The sequence below is a fragment of the Panicum virgatum genome, chromosome 4N (genome assembly GCF_016808335.1).
Source record: "Panicum virgatum strain AP13 chromosome 4N, P.virgatum_v5, whole genome shotgun sequence".
NCBI lineage: Eukaryota > Viridiplantae > Streptophyta > Magnoliopsida > Poales > Poaceae > Panicum > Panicum virgatum.
Genome location: NC_053148.1, coordinates 44,822,449 through 44,837,680, shown reverse-complemented (window position 1 = coordinate 44,837,680; position 15,232 = coordinate 44,822,449). Strand labels below are relative to the sequence as shown.

The 15,232-nt window shown below is 49.7% G+C and overlaps 1 pseudogene; it reads left to right on the top strand.

Moving 5' to 3' along the window:
* The first annotated feature begins 1,202 nt into the window (after positions 1-1,202).
* On the top strand, positions 1,203-13,431 carry LOC120671516 (annotated as a pseudogene).
* The last annotated feature ends 1,801 nt before the right edge of the window (positions 13,432-15,232 follow it).

Sequence of the window (15,232 nt, the reverse complement as noted above, 5' to 3'; positions counted from 1 at the left end):
ACTTATACATACACATGCAAAATAAAAGGAAAGAATTGTAAAAAGATAAAAGGAAAACAAAGGGAAGAAAAATGATCAAACCTGCTGCTCTGTGCTCCTTCGTGAATGCTTGGGCCATTGTGGGCCGCGTCCCTATCCGTTGCGTGGTGGGCAGTAGCAACCCAAGCAGCTAGCAACGCAGCCACGCAGCAGTTGAGCAGCATCACTTTAGTACCACCTCGCCAAACTATGGAAGAGGGTCACCGCTGGTGCCCCATAAAATGGGACGGAGTGGAGGCTTAGGAATATTGTGAACCAGGCACTTGATGGGCTGGACCAAATTAACATTTAGGTGCTTGCCTGTTGTGCATGAGACAAAATGGGATTCCTGACGGGAACTTCCCGTATTAATACGGGATCCATTAAAACGGCCGGGAGAATGGCTCAACTGTTCCCGTTCCCGCTACCAACTGTTTTCCTGAATTGTTTTCCTGTTTCCGTGTTTTTCCAAAAAATATGGTATGCGGTCGGTGTTCCCGCTACCAACTGTTTTCCTGAATTGTTTTCCTGTTTCCGTGTTTTTCCAAAAATATGATATGCGGTCGGTATATACGGGATATGGTGTCGGTTGGTAACGGGATCTTCCTGTTTTCATCCCTATCGCTTCCCCCCAAAGTCCAGCCTATCGAGCGCGACCCATCTCTCCCTCGCCCCCCACGATCCGACCCCGGCACTATAAAAAAAAACAAAAAAAGTCTATATCATCCCCTACATATGGGGAGCGGACTACGTAACCCCCACCTTATAAAACGGTCTATATATCACTTTCTGAACTTTCCAAAACCAATTGTAAACATATTATAAAATCATAGTAAATCACAAAAAAATCATAAAATAGAAAATCCAATTGTGTTAGAATTCAAATGAGTATAACTACACAATGAACATATAATATGGTATGTTTTAGTATATTTTCTATGTTTTTCTTCATAGCTGTAAAAAAATGTACTAAAACGTACCATATTATATGTTCACTCATTTGGAGTCTAACACAATTGGATTTTCTATTTTATGATTTTTCTGTGATTTATTATGATTTTTTAAACTATTTTATGGGATAATTTGACCGGTTTTGAAAAATTTAGAGGGTGATATGGATCATTTTATAGGTTGGGGGTTATGTATTCCACCATGTATAGGTTAGGGGGTGATATCGATTTTTTTTTAAGAAAAAGAAAGAAAAAAAAACGACCCGACGCCGGCCGATAACCCCTCAGCCGGCGGCGACCATGGCGTTCGGCGAGCGCATCACCACCTTCGAGGACAGCGAGAAGGAGAGCGAGTACGGATACGTCCGCAAGGTTCGCCTCCTGCACCTACTCATCCTCCCCCTGTTACCAGATGAGTAGACCCTGCCGCTAGTCTCACATGGTATCTGCTGCGCGGGTGCGATATCCTACCATATCGTCTCTGGATCACGGAACTTTAGCGTTCCTGTCTCTGTGTGTGAGTGTTGTCCCGATCATGGCGTTGGTCATGCCGCTTTGCTGAAGATTCCAGTGAATCAGAGATATTCGAGTCAAAGTTGAATTGCCAGGGGATTTGCTGAATCGGGCGGTCGAATTTTTAGGGTTCAGATGGTGTTTGGATTGCAAGGTGCTGTTCATTGGTGTGGATTGCTGGCATGTTGAGTGTCGAGTGCAACAGTGTGTTTTCAGTTAGCCAGAATATGCAGAAACTAGTCTGATCGTATAAGTTGGGTTATGAAATTGTTCTCCAGTGCGTGGATAATACAACCGAGCGATTGTTGTTGGGATTTAGTCAGTTTAGACAATAATTTAAATCATTACTTCATACTGCAGTCTCTTATGATGTATTTCTCTCTTGTGTCTTCTAGGTCTCTGGACCTGTGGTTGTGGCTGATGGAATGGGTGGTGCTGCCATGTATGAACTTGTTCGTGTTGGTCATGACAACCTCATTGGGGAAATTATTCGCCTCGAGGGCGACTCAGCTACAATTCAAGGTGTTGTGCAGTGCAGTTCCAACTTCCAATCCACATGGTCATGTTGATTATATGGTCGGAAAAAGATTATGTTGAGACTTTTTACCCTAAGCAAATGTAATACTTGGTTTACACAAAAGATATGCATCTGTTTTGCAGTTTATGAGGAAACAGCTGGGCTGATGGTAAATGACCCAGTGTTGAGAACAAGAAAGGTATTGTTTCCGTTGATTTCTGTGTGCATTTGTGTAAGTTTCTTGTTTTCTCCCCTTACAGATGTATGATGGTTTTTTCATGCAGCCTCTCTCAGTTGAATTGGGGCCTGGCATTCTTGGCAACATTTTCGACGGGATTCAGGTAAATAAACGTAACAAACACTCATTTGGGAGGGTCAACACATTTACCTTTTTCTAATGGTATGGTCCTATCGCCCTGCTACAGCGCCCTCTAAAAACCATCGCTATTAAATCTGGGGATGTGTATATACCACGTGGTGTATCAGTCCCTGCCCTTGACAAAGATCAGCTGTGGGAATTTCAGCCAAACAAGCTAGGTAATGTGTGTGACTATTCTACACAAAACTAAGTGTGGTGTTCTATACCTCTTTTCAAGTTTTATGCTGTACAGAAAGGCAGTAATTTTAGTCATTTGTTTTAGGTGTTGGAGATGCCATCACGGGTGGAGATTTATATGCTGTGAGTTACAAAAATGACGGTTTTTCTTTTTCTTTTTAATTTACTATTCTCCTGAGGGTTTCTGATTGCTCCACCCATTGATGCCTGCTGTTAACCTGCTCAATTTAATGTTGGTGACTATGTTGCAGACTGTATTTGAGAATACACTGATGGAACACCATGTTGCCCTTCCTCCTGGTTCTATGGGGAAAATAAGCTACATTGCCCCTGCTGGTCAATACAGTTTGCAGGTTAGTAGATATCACACAAAGGCGTACTGTTTTTCTGCTTCATTGCCTGTTCATTTTACTCAATTTTACTTGACCCCCTTTTCACTATTGCTATAAATGCAGGATACAGTTCTGGAACTGGAATTTCAAGGGATCAAAAAGCAATTTACTATGCTCCAGGTAAAGCATCGTCCCTTTATTAAATGAACTTACCAAAGTTATGGATGTCCGAATAATCATCATGTTTGTGCTCTGCAGACATGGCTGTGCGCTCACCAAGGCCTGTTGCATCAAAGCTTGCTGCTGATACACCTCTCTTAACAGGACAGGTACTTGGAGCTATCCAAGGCTTGTTTCAGTGTCAACATTTAATGCTGCATTCTCTAAACACAACATTAATTTTTTTTCCTACTACTCTCTATTGAATCTTTTTATATCTCACATGTACTGTGAATTGGTTTCAGCGTGTGCTCGATGCATTGTTTCCCTCAGTGCTTGGAGGGACATGTGCTATTCCTGGGGCGTTTGGTTGTGGAAAAACTGTCATTAGTCAGGCACTTTCAAAGGTCTTGCTGCTATTCTACTTCTGTTTTGTAGCTGCCAGTTTTTTTTCCGTATTGTATATGCTAGCCTCTTAGGTGTCTTGATGAACCCACTCCTTTTGCTGACCCAAATTTGCTCGTACAGTATTCCAATTCAGAAGCTGTGGTTTACGTGGGCTGTGGGGAAAGAGGGAATGAGATGGCTGAGGTCCTTATGGACTTCCCTCAATTGACAATGACATTGAAAGATGGACGTGAAGAATCAGTCATGAAAAGAACAACTCTTGTGGCTAACACCTCAAACATGCTGTAGCTGCTCGTGAAGCATCCATTTATACAGGTATACTTATAGTCTTATACAGTTATGTTTCATTCACTTCTATAGGCACGAAATCTGCCTGCAGATATTTTTCTTGACTGCATTATTTTTGCTTTTCAACCAACAATAATTCTAAAAGTATCATTGTGACTTTGTGAGATCGCATTGTTGCAAGCTTGTAATACCTACTTATGAACTATCATCTATCTGTGACTGTATGCCATACCTCTCAGTTTTATTTTCTAGTGCCATATGGCACAGATGGGAACAACACAAAATCTGCAAAAGTAAAAGAACTTGGCAAAGGAGCTATAGGCATCCGTTGACAACTTGATGTATCCCTAAGCATTCTTGTGTACGGAGCTACCTAGGACCCTAAATTTCGTATTGAGTTAATGCCATTGGAGCGGTTGAGCATGCCTAATTTGTGCTAACTTGCTGAAAGGACTCGATTGATGTTTTCTTTGTCAACAGAATGATGATTTGCGTTTTTATACTTGTACCCAGGAATTACAATTGCTGAATACTTCCGTGATATGGGCTATAATGTGAGTATGATGGCTGATTCTACTTCTCGATGGGCTGAAGCATTGCGTGATATTTCAGGACGCTTGGTATAATGATTTTCTTCCTCCCAGATATCGTTTCCTTTTCGTTCCCTGAATATACCTTGGTCAGCTGTATTGGAAACCACGTCTCATGTCTGAATGGCTTAATGCTTTAGTAAGTTTATGGACAACATGATTCACCACCGTGGTTTCATTTCTGCTCCGTTGTCTTGATTCATATTATGTAATGACGGGAATAATTAGTGTATTCCTCCAACCCTAGATGGGTGGGTATATATAGATCCTATACATGGGCCTCTAGATGGGCCTCTATACACATGGGCTCAATATACTCCAACACCCCCCCGCAGTCTGAACTACCGGCGCAGCGGTGTTCAAGACTGGACAACAAGAAAGCTAACACCCCCCCGCAGTCTGAACAACCGACGCAGCGGTGTTCAAGACTGGACAAGATGAGAGTACAAGTAGAGCACAAAAGGGCTAAAACCCCCCCGCAGCCACAACTAGCCACTGGCTACGTTGAGGCTGGATCGAAACTCCGAGAAGGTCGACGAGGGCAGCACCTTCGTGAAGATGTCAGCAAACTGGGAGGTAGTCGGGACATGGAGTACCCTGAACATCGCCGATGGCAACTCTGTCGCGCACGAAGTGTAGGTCGATCTCCACGTGCTTCGTCCGCTGATGCTGGACGGGGTTGGTGGAGAGATACACGGCGCTGACGTTGTCGCAGTAGACGAGCGTGCTCTTGGCGAGCGGGCTGTGGAGCTCCGCCAAGAGCTGTCGCAGCCAGGACGCCTCCGCCACGCCGTTAGCGACAGCCCGGTACTCCGTCCTCGGCACTGGAGCGGGAGACAACCGGCTGCCGCTTGGACGACCAGGAGACCAGGTTGCCGCCCAGGAAGACGGCGTAGCCGGAGGTGGAGCGACGAGTGTCCGGGCAGCCAGCCCAGTCAGCGTCGGTGTAGACTACCAGCTCAGCAGAGGACGAGCGGTGAAGTACCAGGCCGAGGTCCACAGTGCCACAGACGTACCGGAGGAGACGCTTCAGCGCAGCAAGGTGTGACTCCCGGGGATCATGCATGTGGAGACAGACCTGCTGAACAGCGTAGGTGAGGTCCGGCCTGGTGAAGGTGAGGTACTGCAAAGCGCCAGCCAGACTCCGGTAGGCTGTAGGGTCAGCCACCGGATCACCTAGATCAGCAGATAGCTTCGCCTGAGTGTCGAATGGAGTGGAGCAGGGCTTGCAATCAGTCATCCCAGCCCGCTCCAGAATATCGAGGGCGTACTGCCGCTGGTGCAGGAGGAGACCAGACGGGCGAGGCTTAACAGTGACGCCCAAGAAGTGGTGGAGCTGACCAAGATCCTTCATAGAGAACTCCTGCTGCAAAGAGGAGATGACACTCTGAAGCAACTGCTGACTGGAAGCTGTGAGCACAATGTCATCGACATATAGCAGCAGATATGCCGTCTCATCCCCACGGCGGTAGATGAAGAGAGACGTGTCAGACTTGGCCTCGGTGAACCCCAGTGTCAGCAAGAACGTGGCGAACCGAGAGTACCAAGCCCGTGGAGCCTGCTTCAGTCCATAGAGAGACTTGTTGAGCCGGCAGACCATATCCGGACGACTCGAGTCCACAAATCCCGCAGGCTGAGAGCAGTAAACGGTCTCTAACAAGGTGCCGTGAAGAAATGCATTCTTCACGTCCAGCTGGTGCACAGGCCAAGTGCGCGAGAGCGCAAGTGAGAGGACCGTGCGCACCGTAGCGGGCTTCACGACCGGGCTGAAAGTCTCATCATAGTTCACACCAGGCCGCTGAGTGAACCCCCGGAGAACCCAGCGAGCCTTGTAGCGCTCCAGTGTGCCGTCAGCCCGACGCTTATGCGTCCAGATCCACTTGCTAGTCACCACATTGCAACCAGACGGACGCGGCACGAGGTCCCACAGTCTGGTTGGCAAGAAGAGCCGCGTACTCCTCTTCCATCGCGCGACGCCAGTGAGGATCCGCCAAGGCGTCGCGGACAGAGGAGGGTACCGGAGAGACCCGCGGCTCTCCCTCGGTGGCGGAGAGAGTCGCGGCCTGGGACGCCATCCGCCGAGTCACCATGGGATGGATATGTTCGAGGATCCCGATGGATGACCGGCGGGTGGTACACCTCCGGCTCTGCTCGAGAGGGAGCCGGAGGCGGCGGCGGCGGCGACGGCTCCGGTGTCGGCGTCGCAGGAGCCTCCGGAGCAGGAGGCGGCGCACGTATCGGCGCCGGACGACGCCGGTACACCTGCACCGGCTGAGCGTACCGCTCAGGTGCAGGGGAAGGCACCGGGGCCGCACGTGGCGCAGCAGAAGACACCGGGTCCGTGCGCGGCACGACCGGAGGTCCGGGGGCCGCGCGTGGCTCGACCGCGGGCACCGGGGCCGCGCTCGGCGCAGCAGGGATCACCGGAAGTGGTGCCGGTGCGCCGGGAAAACCTGCAGGAAAAGGACAGACAGGTAACGGTGGCTGAACCACCGGGTCAGTCGGAAACAGAGACGCCAGCTCGGGATCAGAAGAAGGTGTGGAGGAGGTGGAGTAGGGGAAATCCGACTCGTCGAAGACGACGTGTCGGGAGATCAGAACGCGGCGAGAGGTGAGGTCAAAGCATTGGTACCCCTTGTGGTCAGGGGAGTACCCGAGGAACACACAACGAGTCGAGCGAGGCGCCAGCTTGTGAGAAGCGGTGGCGGAGGTGTTAGGGTAACACGCACACCCGAAGACCCGAAGGAGGTCGTAGCGAGGAGGGGTACCGAAAAGAGCGTGGTGTGGAGTGGGAGCAGGAGAAGCAGTGGACGGAAGGCGGTTTAGCAGGTAGGTGGCGGTGTGGAGGCTCTCAGCCCAGAAGCGCCGGGGGGAGAGAAGCCTGGATCAGAAGGGTGCGCACGACGTCGTTCGTCGTGCGAATCATCCGCTCAGCCTTGCCGTTCTGAGGAGAGGTGTACGGACAAGACATACGCAGCTGAACACCCCGAGACAGGAAGAAAGACCGGGAGGTGGAGTTATCGAACTCCCGCCCGTTGTCACACTGGACGGCCTTAACGGTGAGGCCGAACTGAGTGGACACCCAGGCAAAGAAGTGGAGGAGGGTGGGGAAGGTCTCAGACTTGGCGCGCAAAGGGAAAGTCCAAGAGTAATGAGAAAAATCATCAACAATGACCAGATAATATCTATAGCCAGACATGCTAAGTACAGGAGATGTCCACAGGTCACAGTGAATGAGATCAAAGGCATGCGCAGCATGCGAAGAAGAAAAAGAAAACGGAAGTCTAACATGACGACCTAACTGGCACGCATGACAGAGGTGCTCAGGAGCCCTAATACATGGAACATCGGTACTACGGCGGAGCTAAGCCAAAACGTCGCGGCCGGGGTGACCAAGCCGGCGGTGCCAGGTGGTGGAAGAAGGCGTCACGGCAAAAGCAGAAGACGAAGAAGCCGAAGGCGAGGCAGCGGAAGCAGGAAGCCGAAGAGTGTAAAGGGGCCCCGGGCTGTCACATCGGAGGAGCGGACGCCAGGAAGCCGAATCCTTCACAGTAAGACCAGAGGAGACAAATTCGATAGAGCAGGAGTTGTCAGCAGTAAACTGGCGAATAGAAAGAAGGTTGTGAACCATTTGAGGAGCAACAAGAACAGTGGGAAGACGAGGAGCAGAACCCACGGCGGTGACAGGAAGGCAAGACCCATCACCAACCATGATAGAAGAAGGACAAAAGGGGTGTGGGGGTCGGACAGAAGAGAGGATACCAGCATCGGGGGTGGTGTGGAACGAGGCGCCCGAGTCGGCGATCCACTCGGTGCTGGTCGGCGGCGTCAGTCCCATGGTGCTGAAGGACTGCGCCAGAGCGGCCTGGTCCCACCCCCCAGGCCAGGTCGGCTGCTGGCTGGGCTGAGCGGGCGGGGTCCAGGACGGCGCGAAGAGTGGAGCAGCGCCAGTGAACATGGCCGCCGGCTGGAGCTGAGGACGGTGCCCCCCTCCCGGACCCTGGAACGGCCACATCGAGATGCGCCCTGATCATGGGTTGCTGAAGGATGGCCAGGGCGTACCTCCAGCGGCAGTGGCAGGAGCGGGAGCCGGAGCCGGTGGTGGCGCGCCCCGACGGCCCCCACCGGTACCGGTGCCCCCAGAAGTAGGGCCACCAGTGCCACCACCACCACCACCACCCCGTCGCCGGCGACGTCCACGGCCCCCCCCTCCTCCGGTCTGCCCGGCGGGAGCAGCACCAAGGAGGGAGGTAGCAGGAGCAGCGGAGGAGGCCGGTGGAGTAGCAACGAGCGCGGCGGGGGTGGGCGAGGACGATCCGGGCGCGAGACCCCTGGTGATCTCCTCGAGGGCGAGGTCGTCCCGAACCTGCAGGAAGGTGGGGAAGGGCCTCTGGCGGGCGATCCAGCCCTTCAGGTGGTCGTAGGTGCTGCTCAGTCCCCGTAGGACATTGAGCACCAAGACCCGATCGGACACTGGATCCCCGAGGTCGTGAAGAGCATCGGCCATGCTCTTCATCCGCCAGCAGTACTCACCGACGGAGAGGTCCCCCTGCACGAAGGTGCGGAAGGTGGCGTCGAGCTGGAGAGCGCGGTATTCGGCGTTGCCGAGGAACTGCCCCTCGAGCGCCACCCAGGCCTGCCGTGCGGTGCCGCCGTGTGTCCTGACGAGGTCCTGAAGATCCAGGGATATGGTCCCGAAGATCCAGGACAGGGCGACGCTGTCGAGGCGCAGCCACGTCACGTCACGCGCCTCGATCGGCAAGTCGACGAGGACGTGGTCGTCGAGGGCGTAGCGGCGGAGGGTGAGGAGGACCTGGTCCCGCCAGCGGCCGTAGGAGGAGGACACAGGGTCGAGGAGTACGGAGACCAGAGCCCTGATGTTCTGGACGCCGGCCGCCTGGAGGTGGAGCTGGGCGACCATGGGGTCAGTCGGGCCGTACCGAGCTCCAGATCCAGCGTGCGGGGCCTGGTGGGAGGAGGTGCCGTGCTCGGGGTCGACGGGCTGGCCGGAGGAGACGCGGAGGAAGCGCTCCGCCTCGGCGACCCGGAGGGCGAGGGCGTCGGCCGTGGCGCGCTCGCGCTCCCAGGCGAGGGCAGCCACGCGGACCCGCTCCTGGGCCGCTGAAGCTTCCGACTTGGCGGCGAGGAGTGCCGCAGCGAGAGCGGCGTCGGCCTGCTGACCACGGAAGGCGGCGGCGGAGAGCGGCGCATCCATGGGAGGCATCCCGAGCTCGGGCCACGAGGGACCGGCGGCGGCCGCGGCTGCTGCGGGTTGCTTGCCGGCAGCGATCGCGGCGCGGTGGGCGGCGGCATCACCCGCGCCCGCACCCGAGACGTCGTGAGCTGCGGCGGCGACGTCAGCGGGCCCACCCGCGCCTGCGCCTGCATCAGGGACGGCTTGGGCGGCGGCTGCTGCTGCGGCATCTCCGATCTGGGCGGCGGCGGCGGCTGCAGGTCGACCCGCGCCTGCACCAGGGCCGGGCCCGACCTGGGCAGCAGCTGCAGCCCCGGCCTGGGCCCCTCCCGCGCCTGCGCCCGCGCCAGGGCCAGCCTGGGCGGCCAGCGCGGCGGTAGGGCGGCCCCAGGCGGCTACGGCGCGGCTCCAGGCGGCGGCCGGGGCTGGGGCGGCAGATCCGGCGGAGGGGATGGCGGCGGCCGGGGCTGGGGCGGCGGATCCGGCGGAGGGGAGGGCGGCGGCCGGGGCTAGGGCGGCGGATCCGGCGGTGGCGGCCTCGGGGGCGGCGGATCCGGCGGCCCCTGCCGGCGGCGGCGGCCCTGCCCTGCTCGGGATCGAGCAGGGCCAGGGAGGCGGCGGGCCGGGCTGGCCATTGCGCCGGCGCAGAGAGGGGGGAAGGAAGGGAAGAGAGGGAGGGGAAGTCGGAGAGGAGAGGAGGAGGAGGAGCCAGAGGCCGGCGGCCGGCCTGCAGGCCGGCGGCCGGCCTGCAGGCCGGCGGCGGCGGCGGCGGCGCAACAGGGGAGCAGCGCCCTGGCGGCTGGAAAACAGAGGAAGGTGAAAACCTAAGCTATTGATACCATAATGACGGGAATAATTAGTGTATTCCTCCAACCCTAGATGGGTGGGTATATATAGATCCTATACATGGGCCTCTAGATGGGCCTCTATACACATGGGCTCAATATACTCCAACATTATGGTTGATGGTGCTTTACTTAATCTTTACTGCATACTATTGTGATTTTCCTTTTCTAATGGTGCAAACAATATGCTCCAGGCCGAAATGCCTGCGGGATAGTGGTTATCCTGCATATTTGGCTGCGCGTTTGGCGTCCTTTTATGAACGTGCTGGGAAGGTCAAATGTCTTGGCAGTCCAGATCGGACTGGCAGTGTCACAATTGTTGGTGCTGTCTCTCCTCCTGGTGGTGATTTCTCAGATCCTGTTAACCTCTGCAACCCTTAGTATTGTGCAGGTAAGAAAACTGCTCCACTACTACAACATACCTGCAACCTCTTCATTCCCTTGATATTATTGTTGATTGCTCTTGATTGCAGGTCTTCTGGGGATTGGATAAGAAACTGGCTCAAAGAAAGCATTTCCCATCTGTGAATTGGCTCATTTCGTATTCAAAATACACCAAGGTTATTCCCTCACACGCCTTGGATATCAATCCAATTACAGTCCTTTGAACTATCTACAATAAAGCATGAAAATGATTAGAAGAAACAAACTGAGAACTTTGTCTCTGCCCTATACTGACTCTCTATAGAACATGAGTTCCTTATGATTTGTAATGATAGTCTTAATGAGTTATCTGAAGGCAAACAATGATTAATTAGGTTCACTCATTGTCATTGTATTAAAACCACATAGGCACATATATATGGAAATAGTCCTTCCATCCCAAAAAGAATGCAATTCCAGCTTTGTCTTAAGTCAAGCTATTTTTCTTTTGAAAACTTTACAGCGGGGGAAGCCCCCACTAAGTCAAGCCATTTTTATTTTGACCAAGTTTATAGAGAAGAGTATTAACATTTTTTACACTAAACTACTATCATTAGATTCATCATGAAATATATTTTCATAATATTGCTATTCGGTGTTACAAATATTGATACTATTCTATATAAACTTTGTCAAACTTGTGAAGTGTGACTTGGACAAAATTAGAATTGTATTCTTTTTGGAACAGATGGAGTAGGCAGCAGTGACTGATGAAAGGTATAGGCTCCTGTGATATTTGTGTTATACTTACATACTTTCTTCTCCTCTGAAGGCTCTGGAATCCTTCTACGAAAAGTTTGATCCAGACTTCATTGATATGAGGACAAAAGCACGTGAAGTGTTACAGAGAGAGGATGATCTAAATGAAATTGTCCAGGTATCCTTTTCCTCTGTATGCATCAGTTGACAAATATCCCATTCTGAGATTTTATTGTCATATATTTTCTTGTGGAATGATGTATAAATTGGAAAAGATAATCCCAATATGAGGGTGAAATATGAGTGGAGGCATATGTCAGGGCAGAATTGAATTGGATATTATTTTGATTTAGTATCTTTGTGATTCTATTTTCAAGCTCCTGATCTTTGCATAGTATTTCCCATCACACTGGTGCTTTCCAGTTCAGTGACTCTTTGAATTTGTGAGGTCTATTTCTAGAATAGTAGAATTGTCATAGATGTTTTAGCTGAAACACTCAAGCAAGTGCTTTTGTCTACCTTGTTCCTTTTCCAGAGATTTTCCTTGTTTTTTCTTGTTGTAATAGACTCTGAATGTGCTCAAGTCAATTCGATTTGCATACTAGTTTACTGGAAGTTCTGAAAGGTTCCATATTAAGGTTGAATTGTCACTTATGTCTTTCATATATTGTAACTGCTGACTTCAGTTGGACTAATGTCTTCACCAAACAGCTTGTTGGCAAAGATGCGCTGGCAGAAACTGACAAGATTACTCTGGAGACAGCAAAGCTCCTTAGGGAAGATTACTTGGCGCAGAATGCATTTACACCGTGAGTGCTACTCTAGTTGAATTGATCCGATTGGGTTTCCCGTCTGTGAATGCATTCTGACCATGGTTCCGATTATCGAAACAGATATGACAAGTATTGCCCATTCTACAAATCTGTTTGGATGATGCACAACATTATTCACTTCAACACATTAGCGAACCAGGTAAATTTACTTACTATTACCTTTTAGCCCTTCAAGCTTCAGTCTTATATTACTCCAGGTTAAAGTTTGATCATCTTTAACGGATGTGAATTTTCTCAATGAAACTGGAAATGCTGCCCTTTTGGCCTTGAGTGATCATATTGCTTAATAACAGACATGGGCTCGTGACAGAAATGGTTTATAACTTGATGTTTACATAATACAATAACTTGCATATACTTGAACTTTTTGTGTACTAGCATTGATATGCGAAGGTATTTTATCCAAATTCTTCGTGCCCGAAAGAGAACAAAATTGAATTCCCCATAATTTATGATCTTTTCAGGCTGTGGAACGAGCTGCCAACACTGATGGACAAAAGATAACCTACAGCGTTATAAAGCATCGTCTTGGTGACCTTTTCTACCGCCTAGTGTAAGTTTTCAATTGCATAGTCAAAATGTTACTTTAGTGACCCTTGTATTCCCCCTCTGTGATATATGGATGGTTAACTTTCTTTTTTTTGAACTGTTTGTTATTGATGGTTAATTTTTACTGCTAAACACTATCCCATTGTATGACAGTTCCCAGAAATTCGAGGATCCTGCAGAAGGTGAAGATGCCCTAGTCGCAAAATTCAAGAAACTGTATGATGATCTTACCGCTGGATTCCGCAACCTAGAAGATGAAGCACGATGAATATTGTACATCCCGCATAAACAATAATACCACCAAATTCCCTGGAATGTTCTGGGAGCAATTTCGTTAGCAAGCCTGAGGTTGTAGATGTAAATTACGTATAAGATTTCCCCCCTACAAACGCTGTTATTTTTTGTTGATTTCCTATGCCCTCCGGTGCTCGATGGACACACTGTTTTGATGAACCATTATTTATTGTAAGAGATGCTTGTGCACATGTTCATAGTTGAATAACCACGATGCCTCTCTGCTTGAACATCAGTGTATATATTTTGTTTGTGAACTTTTATCCCCTTCGGTATACAAGAGTTTTGACCTATATATATGTATCAATTTCTCAAGTTTTCCCTCAGTTCACTTTGGATATCCAGTAAAAAAAGAAATTCATTTTTCTGACGATCAAAATGCGGATTCGTTTTTCTCTCTCTTCAGAAGAGACTGCTTGGCTGTAAACTATGTTAAAAAGATTACCTTCATCGAATCTTCTTTATTTTGTAATTTTTTTTGGGAAATAGGCTAATATATCGTCCACAAGAACTGGATTTTAGTAAATTAGGCTGGTGGTGTTGATTTGGTGTGAAAGAAAAACAATATTGACTAGTTAGTTAACAAACCATTCGAATAGAGTGGAAGTCCTGGGATAGGGGTAGATCGTGCAGAAATCATAGAGCAGACAAGAGGATATCTGCCGCATCATCAGCTGCGACTTTTGGAAGCACGCTGATGCATTGCATCATCCAGCATCGTCTTGGAAGTTGTTGGGGGCGGTGACGGAACCGAAGCAGCCCACAGGCATGGCCATGGCCATGGCCAGCCCACCTAATTTTGTCTTAGCACACATACCTCCCCTTGCCCGGATGCGCGCCCGCAGCAGGTGGATGGAACAGCCGGCGACCGCTTTCGTTTTCTGTTAGGGCCCGGATGCTCCGCAGATCCATCCAACATGGGCGAGCCGTGAGAACGATAATTTTTTTTTTTGGCAAAATAGACATTTTAGTCTTTCAACTTTGCTCCAAGGGTCAGTTTGGTCCCTCAACTTTTATTTTTAAGTCAAATTTGTCCCTATACTGATATAATGCTTCATAATACTTTGAGACTAATGCTAAAAAATCATCGTTACCCTTGACTATTTCATCTCCTTCACAATTTGCATGTTTAGCAGTGGTGCAACAAGTTAATCAAACATGTGCATGATATTCTTATATGATCTAGACTAAATTAAATACAAAAGGGCATTTCAAAAAATACGAGAGACATCAAATCTGCCGACAGAATAATAGATCTATTATGACCTATTATTGATTAACTACAACTATACAATAATGGAAATTGAGTATGAGATGGAGCTAAGGGTACAAATGACTTTTCACCTTTATCTCATGGTATTATGGAGCATCACATCAATATAGGGACAAATTTGGCCTAAAAATAAAAGTTGGGGGATCAAATTGGTCTTTTTGAAAGTTGAGGGACCAACTTAATCTTTGGAGTAAAGTTGAAGGATTAAAGTGGTTATTTTGCCATTTTTTTGGGGTGTGTGTGTGGGGGTGGGAGGGGGTGGTGGTGGTGGTGTTCAAGTTGCTACTACTACTACTCCGTAGGTAGATCCAGGGATTTTCCCCTTTTTCTGCTAATGGTCAAAGGTTCTTTTTCTTGGCGGCGTGCGAATATTCTCCGGTGTCTGCGGTTTTTGGTATTCACATGGATGTGTACTTGCTTTTGTACCCAAGGTACCGGCAGAGAAGAGTATTCAAGCAACGGTATTCCTCTTTTGGACCCTGGGGAAAGTTTTCAAGTACAATTTGAGGATAACATTCTTCTGGAGAAAGGTGAAAACATTCATTTGTTGCAGGACGAGGATATTATCCTCGGTTTATCAGGAACAACCTCAAGCAGACAAGCACAAGTGGAATACCAAGCCTCTCAAAGAGACCGTCTTATCCTATGATTACACAAATATATGAATAGTTTGGGCACAGAGAAAAAACTTCTACTTATGGATTTCTACCGTGACAATTAGCAAATATGTCCGAAAAATTAGATAAATTCACCTTTCTCGGAACATGTAATTTTTTCTCATCCAATAATAA